We start from the raw sequence: 14,542 nt of genomic DNA, 5'->3' as shown, positions 1-14,542 counted from the left end.
TAAAAAAAAAAAAAAATTGAGAGAGTTACACCAAACTTCACAACATGCGTAGTCATTTAGGATCGTTACCCCAAATAAGCTGGAAAAGTCAGCTGCAGTGATGGGTGTGAGCTCGGCTGAGATTTCACCAGGAAAGTGGAAGTGTGTCTTTCCATATTTATATACCATCATCAGGAGCTCACAGATGGATCCCGGATTCCTTCCTGCATCTTTCTGGCCGTGCCTCTGCTTCAAACAGCCACGGCACTTGTTCCTTAAACTCAAGACAATTTCCCCATTCTACATAAGATTTTGCTCTTCAGCAAGATAATTTTTTCTTACTATGGCTTTAGATTTTTTTTTACATCCATAATCAGTTTTCAGTGAAAGCTGGGTTTGGTTTTGTTTTTCCCCTGCATTCGGGAAAGATTTATATTAGGTATTAAAGACAAACGTGGACATTTTTATTTTTTATTTCCTTAAGCAAGCAAGCAAGAGAAATCCAACAACAACTTGGAGTAGATTTACAGTTAGTTCTTCCATCCTTTCTCTTGCCCTGGAGCCTGATGGGGCTTGAGTGTCCTTGGAGGAACAGCAGAGGGAAATGCTAGGGGCCAATTGCTGATTTTATCATTCAAACACAAAATTTGTTACACCACTTTATCGGTCACAGGGAAAGCAATTATATTGTGGTTCAATTTTCCACTCAATGGCTGTACTGGGGATCAAAGTCAGTTTTTATGATGGGAAAAAATGTTTTGCTATTTTATTTGTTACTTAAAATAAAGAAGTACCATTATTATAATGCTTTCTGAGGTTTTTCCTACCCCCAACCTCTACTCCTACATGAGATACAGTGGATTATTTTGGCTTTCCCCTTCTCTTTGATTAAATAATCAGTTCTCTTCCCATCCTCTAAAGAGTATTTCACTGTAGAAATGAAATTGGCACGGTTTAAGGCAACATAGCATTAGGACTCTAATCATAACCACGAAGGGCAAAACCTGCCCTATGCTATTTATTCTATTCTAGACGAGTACTTTTTCAAAAGAATCAAGCATTGTAATGGTTTCCGTGTGCATGCATGTATTGTTATGTGTTGTTCTATGCTCGTGTTTACTGTTGCTTATCTTTCATGTGAAATAATAAGCATATCTTTCAGTTGTATTTAAAACATCTTTTTCGCTATAGAAAAAATAGTTAAGTGGGATTAGGTGTGGAGGAAGACTCATATTGAATTCTTAGTAGAAATCATACAGTTTAATTCAACAATAAAATAGGATATTTTCCTTTTATAATCTTTTTCTCTTATGGTCTTTCTTCTTATTGAAGAAATCCAGTGAGTAAAATTTAAACTATCAAAACCAAAAGAGGTTATGATTTTTCTAGGGAATCTAACCTCAGGACTAGTTGATTAGTAACCTTTTTGTTTAAAAGTTCCAGTTTTAAAGCCAGAAATCCAATGATGGGGACCCCAAACAACTGTGCTATGGGGTTGAAGTTCGTAATAGGAATGGATAGCTAAGAGAAAACTAATATTTTTATTGAACACTTATTCACATTTATTAGGAAAACAGAGACAAGTGACAGATATTTCCCTCTTTCAAACTACATCAAGTTCACCCTCACATTGCTAGTTGGTTTCAGCTTTTACAATTTGATTGCCATCATCTTTATTTTTTTCTGGTCTCCTGCTAATTGCCTCCAGGCTCAAGAGTCTTATAACATATCCCCTGAATCCAGGAGCAGAGAATTCTGGAATCTGCTGTAGGTGAATAATTACATCAGTAACTGAGTGATGGTCTAGCTACCATGGGATACTTTTGTCCTCACTGTGGTCCTTTGGGCTATGGCAGGGAGGTGCGTGTGAGGCCCCATAAAAGTCTGCATGGGGAAGCAGCGAGCCAGCCCGAGGGCAACAGCACCACAGGCTGGCTGGGTTCTGCCTCCTCGCTTCCTTTCTGCTCATCCTTGGAGCTGTTTGTCTGGGTTTTTGATGAGGATTAGGGTGAGCGCTAACTTTGAAAGTAGGAGAGTTTCTCTCAGCAGTTTCCCTAAGGTTTGCCCACTTTTGTGAATTTAAAAGTGCTTTTATATAATGTTGAGCTTTATGACTTGGAGCAATAATCTGAGGGTCAGAAAAAAGGCAAATGTGCACCAGAGAAAGATATTGCTGACAACTACAGCTTCTGTTTATTGAAGGTCTAGTATGTGCTAGGTTTTGTATATACATGATGTATCACATCCTTGGAGCAACCCTGCAAAGCAAAAATTATTACTCTCATTTTTCAAGATGAGAAAGTTTAGAACCTAAAATCTACTTAAACTATTCTTTAAACTATTCCCCATATTACCCTTAAAACAAGTGCTTACTATATGGTAAAGAGTATGCAGATAGCAACATTAACATTCCAAATATAACAAGGCTCCTTATTTAATCTTCTACATCATTTTCCAAGATTTTAAGCTTTTTTTTTTACCTTTATATACACCAAACATTCTTAAGCACAAAGACCTCTAATTAAATAATTTGACCTAAAGTTTAACTTGTTTTGTTTGGCAAGGCAGACTAATGCAACTTTAGCTTGCCCATAGAAGTATTACTGTTTAGTTAGTGTTCTGAAGTGAAAATACCATATATTACATCTTAATAAATGTATTAAAAGCTGGCAATTAGTTTGCTATTATTTCAATTTGTACTGGAATGAAATTATAGTTTTATTCTATTAAACAAAATGCATCTTTTTCAATGTAGTGACTGGCATAGTGACTAAGTACTGTTCATTAAAATATTACTTTGATTTAGATGTTTAGATGTCAAAATAACTAGACCAACAGTTTTTCCTTTCTATTATTTTAATAAACTTAATGCTGGGTCCTATTCATCTTGTGATAATCCAGTCAATCAATTAATAATTTACCTATAAATGGTCAGCTCAAGCCAGAGGCAAAACAACCTGATTTTGGATAGGACATTGAAAAAAGTAATTGGAATGGGAATAAGTATCTTAAATATCTAGTTTTTAAAAACAAGATTATCTAAATGAAATATGGTGAATATAATCCTAACTATTGCTCTATGTTCCCAATGGGTTGTCTCTACATATAGATTAGTTGGTTGCCATGACACCACGTTCTTAATTTAGTGCAATATGAGATTGTAAATGAGGCTAGTTCTCTTTACTGTGATGCTGTGATGTATTTTAAATAACATTTTTAAACTTTCTTTGAATTGTGAACCAAATTTTTAAGTGGTCTTTTTAAGATGCTCCTTCCCATTTTATATAATTATATATTAACTTTGACATATAAAAGCTCCAATTCTAGTAAAAACATAAAACTGAATACCTTGCAAACCATTTAATTACCCTCCCAATTAAAAAAAGCCTAATATGCAAATTCCAAATTTAGAAAGTATCTGAAGGGAGCTAGTAATAATTATTATTTCTTAAGAACTTTTCACTTTACCTACAAGATAATGGATTTTTTAAAATTCCAAATTGTTCTTACTCATTTATTTTGGCACTTACTGTATTTGCATTTTTATTATCAGCTCACCTATTTTTATTCCTTTCTATGGAATGCCCTTTTAAAGGGCAAGATTCATGATTTTCTTATTCTTTCTTACTACACTGCTTAACACATAAGAAACTAAAATATTGGTATAGTAGTGAAGCAATTAACTAAATATTATTTGAAACAAATTTTCAGAAACACATACATGTATGTACACATAGCTGTTTCTTTTTCTTAACTCCTATACCTCTCAGATGCATTAAGATCTGTTTAGAAATTAGTTCTCACCTTTTCTAAAAATCTATGGCTGATTCATATCAATGTATGACAAAACCCACTGAAATGTTGTGAAGTAATTAGCCTCCAACTAATAAAAAAAATAAAAAAAAAAGAACACACACACACACACACACACAAAAAGTCTCTTTACTTCTTGTACAAAACATATAGGATAACTTTTCATAAAGAAAGTATTATGGAACTAAATTCTTTTCCTCTAAAAGAAATGTCCATAGAATCACAGAAAGAATGCACTGAGCCAAACATGTTCTTCTACAGTTTTCAGAGAAAATACGTTTTTTCTGTCCTTTTCCTTTGACAGCACAAAGAAGTAAAAGAAAGCAAATAAATAAAATATTTTACCCCCACCCAATGCTAAGTCCTACGATCCCAAACTTTTATTTACAAACACTGGATTTCAAATAGCATCATCGGTCAATAAGGCTGCCATTTCAAGCTTAAAAGCATAGCTGATGAGAGACATAATGATTGCTTAAAATATCCTAAGGGCACAAAAACTAAAGTGGAAAGAGAATTATTTAGGCATAGCTAAAGCATAACTAAAGAGAGATATAACTGGATGGAGAAACATTGTCAAAAAAAGAAGAATCTCAGGGAAAAAAAAAATCAGTATATAAAATATCCCTCAAACTTTCTTAACAGTCTATTGGGCCGTGGAAGTGGTTCTAATGGAAAGTAGCAGGAAAAAGCCAGGAGTGCTTAAAATTAGACCAAAAACTACCAAGGACAAAACAAGGATGAGGACAACCTTACACATGTAAGAGGTGTATAAAAGCAATGAAATAAAGTCTCCTATGTGTAAGCATCTTATTTGAAGAAATTAAATTCCAGTGTTTCTTCTAAGTTGATTTTCCAAGAAACTATGCTAAGTAGAGCACCAATGAATAATTTCTAACAGCCCTTGAAGTATAATTCTAAATTTCATCCATAAAGTTAATAATTATTTATATACAAATACCTTCTAATATTGATATTCTATTTTATCTTAAAATCATATATACTCTGTTCTAAATAACTAAGTAAAAGCCAAGTTCTTTGGACTTTTCTTCCCCATACCTATTTCCCTCCATATATAACCCTACTTAAAGTAACAGAAAGATGAAGATCAATGTTTTTCCTCCCCAGCTATAAAAGCGCCAAGATTCTTCAGTCTGATAAATTTAAATGAGTTGAAGGCATCTCCCACATGGGAATCTGTAGCTCTGGCTCATGGTCAGAGATAAATTTTTCAGTAAACCTGCACATAGGGTAAGGAACGGAAACTTCCCTAATTTTTTTCCCTCCCTTTATCTCTTATTTCAATTGAAGGATAAATAAGCAAGAATTTTCTTTTTCATTTGAATACCCAAAGACAGTATTTCAGATAAAACCAAGAAGAGTTCTAGACAATCTAGAAATTTCTGAATGTAAGCAAATAATTGTTATTCTGCCTTATGCCAACAAGGTTGCCTCCTTGATTGTAATGGCATCCAGTTTACTTACAGCATGTATCATAAACAGATAAACAGCAAATACTACCTTTATATCTTAACTTATACATGTATGTATCCCATATATATGTGATGAAAGTGCCTAGCGAGGGTGATCCATGAAATTGCTAGGTTAATACTGGGGCCATCTTCCTCCAAGGGCTCATTCCTTCTCTTGACTTGAATGATGAGAGGATAGGACTGTTTGCCACTCACTGATCCTCTGCAATTAAGATTTTTACTGCCCTTAACTTCTTTCTAGTTTCATTATGTATTTACTCTTAGTCTATTCCTTGCTAAACAACAATGGATTCCAAATGAAGTAAACAATTCAAAATAAAGGATGATGCTGTGTCCTGGGACAAAATCAGCTTATTTGTTGGACTGGTCTGACAAATCCATATTCAGTACAGTATTTGAAAAAATCAACTAATATTCAGTTGAAATATATGAACAGTGTATGTAAATTCAAACCTCGAGATTGTTAGGGTGTCATTTTAACTCCTTCTTCAAAGCATCCTAGGTTTGAAATTAAGTCTAAATTGAACATTTTGAGAACAAATCTTGCCAATTCAATTTATTCTTTATGTGACCTTGGGCAAGTTATTTAACTTTCCTAATCCTCAGTTTCTTCATCCATGGAGTACATGTGTATGGGAAGAGTATGCATTCAAATAGGAAAGAAAACTTAATAAGATGTATCTTTCAAGAACTTAGTGAGCCCTGGATGAACTATGTGGCTGGACACAATATTATCTCAAGGAATGATATTGTGCTGTATTTATATTAAGTAATTTGTCAATTTATGGAACTAAACACATACTTGTGAAACATTTATTATCTGCTGAATCTTGGATCTCAAAGTGTGATCCAAAGATATTTGGGTGTTTCAAAGACTCTTTTAGAGTACTGTCAGATTCAAATTTATTTTTGTAATAACACTTAAACTGCTTTTTAAAAAACTTTCATTCTCTTACAAGTGTACAAATGAGTTCTCCAGATTTCATATAACTTGTGAGAACCAATAGCTGAATACAGAAGTGGACCTTAAAAGAGATTTACAAGACTGTGAAGAGGTCTTGAGAGAAACAAAGCTTAATAATCACTGTGCTAAACTATATTGGTTCATTTTAGGTGGATGTGCCCTGAGATGGACTTCCCCATGAGCTGAAATTACTCACCTAGTAATTGATACAAACTTGTAGAGGAAAAATAGGCATGCTTAGCAAAACTAGGAAATTACTCATGATTAGTTCAGTTTAGTTCAATCACTCAGTTGTGTCCGACTCTTTGCCACCCCATGGACTGCAGCACGCCAGGCCTCCCTGTCCATCACCAAGTCCTGGAGTTTATTCAAACTCATGTCCATTGAGACGGTGGTGCAAGCCAACCATCTCACCCTCTATCGTCCCCTTCTCCTCCCACCTTCAGTCTTTCCCAGCATCAGGTCTTTTCTAATGAGTCAGTTATTCATATCAGGTGGCCAAAGTATTGGAGTTTCAGCTTCAGCATCAGTCTTTCCAATGAATATTCAGGACTGATTTCCTTTAGGATGGACTGCTTGGATCTCCTTGCTGTCCAAGGGACTCTCAAGAGTCTTCTCCAACACCACAGTTCAAAAGCATCAATTCTTTGATGCTCAGTTTTCTTTATAGTCCAACTGTCACATCCATACATGACCACTGGAAAAACCATAGCTTTGACTAGACAGACCTTTGTTGGCAAAGTAATGTCTCTGCTTTTTAATGTGCTGTCTATGTTGGTCATAGCTTTTCTTCAAAGGAATAAGTGTTTTTCAATTTCATGGCTGCAGTCACCATCTGCAGTGATTGTGGAGCCTCCCAAAATAAAGTCTCTGTTTCCATTGTTTCCCCATCTATTTGCCATGAAGTGATGGGACCGGATGCCATGATCTTAGGTTTGAGAATGTTGAGTTTCAAGCCAACTTTTTCACTCACCTCTTTCACTTTCATCAAGAGTCTCTTTAGTTCTTCTTCACTTTCTGCCATAAGGGTGGTGTCATCTGCATATCTGAGGTTATTACTTATGATACAACCCCCCAAATATAAAAATACACATGCAGAAGGTTATTCATTGCATCACTGTTTTAAATGGTGTGATGTGGGTAACAACCGAAATGCTCAAATACAGAAGAGAGTGGAAACAACTACAGTTCATTCACACAATGGAGTACCATGCAACTGCATTTTAAAAATACATTGAAAAATAAAAGAATGAATAAGATCTCAATAAACTGATATGATGTGATTTCTAAGATACAGGGTAAAGTTAAAAATGATCAAAGAACATGAGTATCTATTCTCTATCTTTTGTTCAAGATAGTTCAGCTTAGTAAAAAGTTAACCAATTCTTGAACCTGCTAAGCCAAACAGTCACACTTCAAGAAGATATCTCTCCAGGATTTTCAGTTTTTTTCTCAAATTATATATAACTAATATTTTCTCTTTAATTTTGAGAAATCTTGCCCCTAATTGCCAACTAAACAGTATGAACATACTAGGGAAAATCATGTAAAAGCCAATATGATTTGCTCAGTGTATTGTTATTACTTCATTTTACCAACAGCACATAAACCAAAAAAAAGAAAAACCAAATTGCATTGCCACAGAACAGACTGCTTTGCTAAGAATTTTCACTGTTTTTAGGCAATGAGTTTCCCTCAGAGCAAAAAAGTGAATTAGAATCCCAGTTTTGTCACTTGCTAGTCATGTGGCCATGGGTTCGTAATATAATCTTTCTGAGCCTCATTTTTTTATATGTAAAAACTAAGATACTAACAACGGTTATTCATATTTGCTAAATGAGATAACGCATGAAATTCCTAGCATACACTCAATAAAAGTGCTTATTATTACTGTCTTCATTAGCTTTGTGCCCTTATTTTGGCCACCCCACAGCACTGAACTCTGTCTATGTCACACAGACACATAAGACACACACAAATGAAGAGAGGCACAAATAAGTTTGCCCAAGATAATCCAGTCTTATATTCCATGGTTTCCTCTTCTTTTTCCTTTCCACTATATGAATTTGGGAGAAACACAATTCAGCCCATAAAAGATAATTTTTTTTAATTGTTATCATTCTTATCATCCTTCTTCACTTATATTTCATAGCAGTCCTTCTTATGCATCTTGTCTGTCAGCCAACAATACACTGCAGGCATAAATGGAACAATACCTAACTATAAAAACAAACTTAAACTGTATAATGATCCAACAAATAGGCTAGCCTACAGTGAGCAGTTAAGTGATGAAACAGCTGAGTGTGTACATCAAATTCTTGTTCTGATCTTGGAGACTTTGCTCATAAAATTCCTTCCACCTAGAATGTCCTGCTCCCCATTTTTCAAGTCTATCTTGTTCTTAAATATCCCTTCAGCCTTTATCACATCACCAGAACCAAATGAGCTTTCATAGTTCATTGGTCTACAGAGGACTTGAGTGTATTGATTTGCAATGTTCTTCAGTTATTTTCGATGTGTACATAGTTTACACAGCAAGTTTTTAAGTAAGAGCCATCTTTTATTTCTCTAATGTACCCCCCCACAGCATCTAGGAGTGTGTGTCATATTTATCAGTTACCTACAAACTCCTATCAAACTGAATTGATAGGCATCTTCTCATTCTATTTTGTAAAGATATTTCAAACATAAGGGATCAAGTATTATATAGTGGTGCTATAATATTTATAAAATATCACCCCTGAGACTTCATGACAAGGAATTTATGAATTAGATTACACAAATTATGCTGTCTTATAATTTTGTCTATTAACCTCAAGGGGATGTTATCAGTTGTGGAAATTTTTTGACAGGTTGTCATATTTCAATCCAAGTTATAACACATTCTGACACTCCAAAAATCTTGATTTAATGTGCCAGAAATAGACAGTGACTGTCACTGATGGTTTTGTCTGTTCTGAACTAAATTCATTCCTCAGGGTCAGAACACTACACCTCAGCAATGAAATTTCAACATTGGTTCTGATCCAGGTCAATGAATAAGATATCATGCACCCAGGCTTTACATAGAAATAATAAATGGATTGTGTTTTGTCCTCTGGCTACCAGGTTCTTTTCCACCTCTACCTCCTAGTAGTTTAAGAAAAAATAAAATAAAAACAACTGCAAAATTCTAGATAGAATTGGGAAGGAATAATTTCTTAATCGAAACCTAATTTTCCTTGTAAATCAGGCATCAGCCTAGGGTGCAAAACAACAATAATAAAATCATAAGCTGTGCTGTATGGTTTTATTTATATTCATATAAACTGAAGATCAAATAGTCATTTAGAGTACTTTGACTCAACTAAAGTGTACTTTATGTGGTAAATAGAATAATGGCTCCCACAGATGTCTATATCCTAATCCCAAGAACCTGTGAATCTGCAGGCATAATTAATTGAAGGATCTTAAGATAATTCTATCCACTCCAGTATTCTTGCCTAGAGAATCCCATGAACTGAGAAGCCTGGCAGGCTACAATCCATAGGGTCGCAAAGAGTTGGACACAGTTGAAGCAATTCAGCATGCAAGCATGCAAGATAATCCTAGATTATCCAGATGAGCTCATTGTAGTTACAACTGGTGGAAGAGGGACCCGGAAGAGTGATGTGAGTCAGAGAAGGATATGACTATGGAAGACTGGTCAGAAAGACACTACAATGCTCCTCTGGAGATGGAGAAAGGAGGTCATGAATCAAGGAATGACAGCCTCTTAGAAGGTGAGAAAGGCAAGGAAAATGATTCTCCCATAAAATCTCAATATGTAAAAGAGCTCCGTCTCCACCATGATTTTAGTCAAGTGAGATTCATGCTGGACTTCAAACACTCAGAGTGAAAAGATAATACATTTGTATTGTGTTAAGCAACAAATTTTGTGATGTGTTATGGCAGCAATAGAACACTGATACACAACTCTACTTGCATAAAATGTCATCTCTGTGATAGCATGACCTTTGATTTATTTGCTGCTCCTTTACAACTCCTAGAATGATGCTTGAGCTATAATACACACTTGGTACATGTCCTTCTAATAAAATACTGATGTAGTCTTTTATAGTTTACTAAAACAGTTCCAGTATATTATCTACCTCACTCTCACACCAATTAATTCCTTTCATTTAGGTATCATTAACATCTCTTGAATTTTACAAAGAGGAAATATTTAATAATTTCTTCAACATTATCTACTTGTTAAAAAGTATGGTCAAGGCTCCAGACAAAGTCATTTGACTTTCAATACAGTGATCCTCTCACTGTAGGACTACACGATTAACCAGTTGCAGTTTTTAAAAAGGAACTGTCAGATATAGCCCTTCTTAGTGCCTAGAGGGAGGAAATATGATTAGTTGGGATCTAGACAGTGTGGGGATCTTTGTGTGGATCACAACAAACTGTGGACAATTCTTCAAGAAATGGGAATACCAGACCACCTTACCTGCCTCCTGAGAAATCTGTATGCAGGTCAAGAAGCAACAATTAGAACTGGACATGGAACAACAGACTGGTTCCAAATTGGGAAAGGAGTATGTCAAGGCTGTAGATTGCCACCCTGCTTGTTAAACTTATATGCAGAGTACATCATGAGAAACGCTGGGCTGGATGAAGCACAAGCTGGAATCAAGATTGCCGGGAGAAATATCAATAACCTCAAATATGCAGATGACACCACCCTTATGGCAGAAAGCGAAGAAGAACTCAAGAGCCTCTTAATGAGAGTGAAAGAGGAGAGAGAAAAAGTTGACTTAAAACTTAACATTCAAAAACCTAAGATCATGGCATTCGATCCCATCACTTCATGGCAAATAGATGAGGAAACAATGGGAACTGTGAGAGACTTGATTTTGGGGGGCTTCAAAATCACTGCAGATGGTGACTGCAGCCATGAAATTAAAAGATGCTTGCTCCTTGGAAGAAAAGGTATGACCAACATAGACAGCACATTAAAAAGCAGAGACATTACTTTGCCAACAAAGGTCCATCTAGTCAAAGCTATGGTTTTCCAGTAGTCATGTATGGATATGAGAGTTGGACTATAAAGAAAATGGAGTGCTGAAGAATTGATGCTTTTGAACTGTGGTGCTGGAGAAGACTCTTGAGAGTCCCTTGGACTGCAAGGAGATCTAAGCAGTCCATCCTAAAGGAGATCAGTCCTGAATATTCATTGGAAGAACTGATGTTGAAGCTGAAACTCCAATACTTTGGCCACCTGATATGAATAACTGACTCATTAGAAAAGACCCTGATGAAGGGAAAGATTGAAGGCAGGAAGAGAAGGGGACAACAGAAGATGAGATGTTTGGATGGTATCACCGACTCAATGGACATGAGTTTGAGCAAGCTCCAGGAGTTGGCAATGGACAGGGAGGCCTGACATGCTGCAGTCCATGGGGTTGCAAAGAGTCAGGCATGCCTGAGCGACTGAACTGAACTGAGACAATCTGCAGATTATCTGTGCCATGCTGAGCTACCTAAAGGGAACCACTACCCTAATGTCAGAGACATCTTTTAAAAATATGTCTTAGCTAAGTGAAGATTGCTGCTATGTCCTGCTTATCACCTGCCATTCAAGGAGTGGACTACAATCGATTCTTCCTCCACAACATGCATGAGATGGCCCACCAGACTGCATATCTCCATTACCAAGACAAAGACCAGAGAAAACTATTTAGTCTCCAGTTTTCCCTCCGGCTGGGGGGGGGGGGGGGAGGGAGCGGGGATCTCATTAAGAAGTGGGTGGATGGAGGCTTCACCAAACACCTTTCCATCCTGTAGGCCAGATGGTGACCATCCCACCATTCCCTGGTCGACTGGACATCTCCCTGCGGCAGCTGGATCTCTGTATTAATATTGCTAACCAGGACATACTGTTCAGGGCAAACTGGGTGAGGCTTAACCAAGCCCTTTTTCCGTCAAACAAGAGGATGATGGAATCATTGTATCAACATGGTCCTGATGATGGATGATGTTTTTACTTTAAGAAAGTTGGTTTGAACAGAAAGCTCAAAACTTCATAACGCAAAACACATTTTGAGCAGTTTTTGATGGAGGTTTCTAATGAAATTCATTTTAAAAAGCCTGAAAAAATATATATCTTAGCTGATCATGTTAATACTCTTGCTTTCAAATTAGGATAAAGACTAAGGTCCATAGCAAGGCATCTAGTGCCCTTGACCACTGACCCTGACTTCCTCTCCCACCACACTGCCAGGAATCGCCTGTCCCTCTTCAACTCTGAACTCTCCTCTTCCTTCTGACTCTGACTCTATTCACTGCTCTACATGAGCCTCTGTTCCAATCCTGGCTCTCAGTTGTAAATGACTAAAGTAAGTGCTTTAACCTCTCTAAGCTTCAGTTTCATCATTTATAAAATGCAGAATAATAATACTCATCTGTGAAAATTAAGAAAATATATAAAGCACAGTACCTGGAGCATAGGAGTATCTCAATAAATTCTGGTTGCTTAGTTAATTTTTCTTCCATTTTGCTATGTCATCAAACCAACGTGCTTGACAATAAGAATACACCACATTAATTATTATCATTGAACACAAATTTCCTATTATTTGGAGAGGAAGTTTGACGGAGTGATTGAAATCTTAGTTTCAAGTTCAGTTCTTTTTCTTGGATTCAATCCCAAGCTTGTGAGCTTGGAAAAGTTATTTAACTTTTTTGAATCACAGTTTCTAGACTCGATAAGTCTGTTAAGTAAAGATAATAATCATACTCATGTCATAACTTTTCTTGTGAGAAACACTTGGGATAGTAAATATAAAATACTTTTTGGTTTCTGGTTAATAGTAAATGCTTAACAAATAATAGTTATTATTAGTTTCACTACTACATTTGATGACTCCCTACCATGGGCCAAATACTACACTAAATATTTTATCCTTAAAATAGTCTCTTTTTTTTTTTTAATGAAACAAATGCAGGACTACCAAAAGTTAAGTAACTTACCTAAGAGCACACTGCTGTTACATTTAAGTTGAGTCACAATGACAGGACAGTCTGACCCTGGCATCTACATACTTTCCATTATGTAACTCTATCTCCCAAGTTCAATACATATTGCTCCAAAAGTATGTGTTCTCAATAAGGGTATTTAATCATAATAAAAACACATATCTCTGCCATGACTTTAGCATAACTGAAACTTTGCTTTCTATAATTAGAGCAAATGTAAAGCCTAGAATACAAACATACTCCACAGTAGCATGAGTTCCAAGGGACCCACCCCGACATATCCCTGGAGACATTGTCCATGGATGCCAGGCCAACTCTTCAGCCCTCCCATAAAGAAGCCAAGGGGCATCATGGACCCTTTCCAGTTTGGCTGGTATTAGAACCGCTTTAAAAAGTAATCCATGTTCCCTCTAAACTTGTTATTCAAAGAAACTACACTCACTGCTGCTATGGGCTTTATTTTGTCAGGACCTGTCCTCTGAAACATTTCAGGTAAAGGTCTATGTGCTGCCAGGATCCTCATGTGTGAGCTTAACCATCAGTGGCTCCAGCTAGCAAATAATTTATGTATTTAAGGAATGATGTATCTCTGAGTATTCATTTTATTTAGCTTTGTTTACTCTGGTGCTTTGACCTGAATTGGTCAAAATATATGCTAAAATATAAACTCAGTAAATGACGTGACTGAGGATTTAACATCTTAATAATACTGATAACTTCAGAGTATTATATTTTTGGAGGTAAACTGAGACATGAAAGTTTGCCTACTCATCTTTCCCATCCAACTTCAAGTACAACTTCTTTCTAGAGGTCTTCTCTGACAATCTCCAAGTGCATAGGGACTATACATGGGCTAGTGCTGCTCACTCCACACTTGGCTGCAGAGTGACTTTTGATATTTTTCATTCAATCAATATTGACTGAATACTTTCTATGCCAGACAGTGTTCCAGATGCTGAGGATACATCAATAAGTAAGACAAAAATCACTCCCTTCCCAGAACTTACAATCTGAAAAAAGAAGCAGACACTATATATATGTGTGTGTGTATATATATATAGTGGCTCAGACATTAAAGAGTCTGCCTGCAATGTGGGAGACCAAGGTTCGATCCCTGGGTTGGGAAGATTCCCCTGGAGAAGGAAATGGCAACCCACTCCAGTATTCCTAACTGGAAAATCCCATGGACGGAGGAACCTGGCAAGCTATGGTCCATGAGGTTGCAAAGAGTCTGACACGGTTGAGCAACTCTCACACACACACACAAACATCCAGAGGAAATTAGTCA

General features: G+C 36.3%; 1 pseudogene; it reads left to right on the top strand.

Annotated features, from left to right (window-relative positions):
- The first annotated feature begins 9,815 nt into the window (after positions 1-9,815).
- LOC133059245 (patatin-like phospholipase domain-containing protein 4) lies at positions 9,816-12,322 on the top strand (annotated as a pseudogene).
- Positions 12,323-14,542: the final 2,220 nt, after the last annotated feature.

Source organism: Dama dama, chromosome 7 (assembly GCF_033118175.1).
Source record: "Dama dama isolate Ldn47 chromosome 7, ASM3311817v1, whole genome shotgun sequence".
NCBI lineage: Eukaryota > Metazoa > Chordata > Mammalia > Artiodactyla > Cervidae > Dama > Dama dama.
The sequence above is the reverse complement of the archived record's forward strand: the minus strand, read 5'-3'. Positions and strand labels throughout refer to the sequence as shown.